Genomic DNA, 913 nt, shown 5'->3' on the forward strand with positions numbered 1-913 from the left:
AGTGTCAGTGCCTGTGTCCCTTTTGCCTACACTTGACTGTTTCATCCCACAGTCAAGTAGTGGCTGGGTGTGACCAACCACAACTATTAAAGCTTCCATAATGAAAGGCTTATTGATAGAGGACGGAGTTTTCCCACCAAACCCAGCTCAAGACAGTTCCTAGCCCCTTCAGAAAGTCCCTTCAACAAAGCTTCCATGGTTATTGGAAGCAAGGCTATTTGAGGGATCCTAATTGAAAAAAAACTGGAAACCCGAACAAGATATAAAGAAATATTCTGGAATCTTCCTTCAGTTTCGAGAGAAAAACCGTTAGAAATGAGCGAGAGGAAAATAAAAGATGAAATAAGTAAAAGAAGAAGAAGACAGAGCCAAGAGAGTCAAGGGAAAAACAGCGCGTGTGAATGAGAACCAGCTGTGGAGCAAGTAAACAACACACGTGCTAGTTGGAAACCAAGGAGGAACGTACTCCCTGGGGACAGACAGAAAGAAGAGAATAGGTGATTTCGCTAGGTTGGGGCTACCAACAGAGGACAAGAGAGAGATAAGAGTCGGTCGACAACGATGACCTACTTACTCTTGACTGACCAGCTAGCTAGCCTCAGCCAACATACACCAACTCGACTACAGGAACAAGCTAACATCAATGGAATGGAATCGAACAAAAGAAGGTTCTAGAACCCAATTTTGTATTGAAAATAGGAAACAAACTGATTGTAAACAACTAGAAGAATCAACTACATTTACAAGTACATGAAATGAACAAACAAACAATAAAAACAAAAATGATCTACTCCTTAAGCCAAAATTACATGAAATAACCTAGAATTGGGATAAAAATATTGATAGACGAAAAAAGTGAAATACGACATAAACATAAAAGATATAAGACTAAACTACTAGAGATAGGAAGAAA

This window comes from Tigriopus californicus, chromosome 12, assembly GCF_007210705.1.
Source record: "Tigriopus californicus strain San Diego chromosome 12, Tcal_SD_v2.1, whole genome shotgun sequence".
NCBI lineage: Eukaryota > Metazoa > Arthropoda > Copepoda > Harpacticoida > Harpacticidae > Tigriopus > Tigriopus californicus.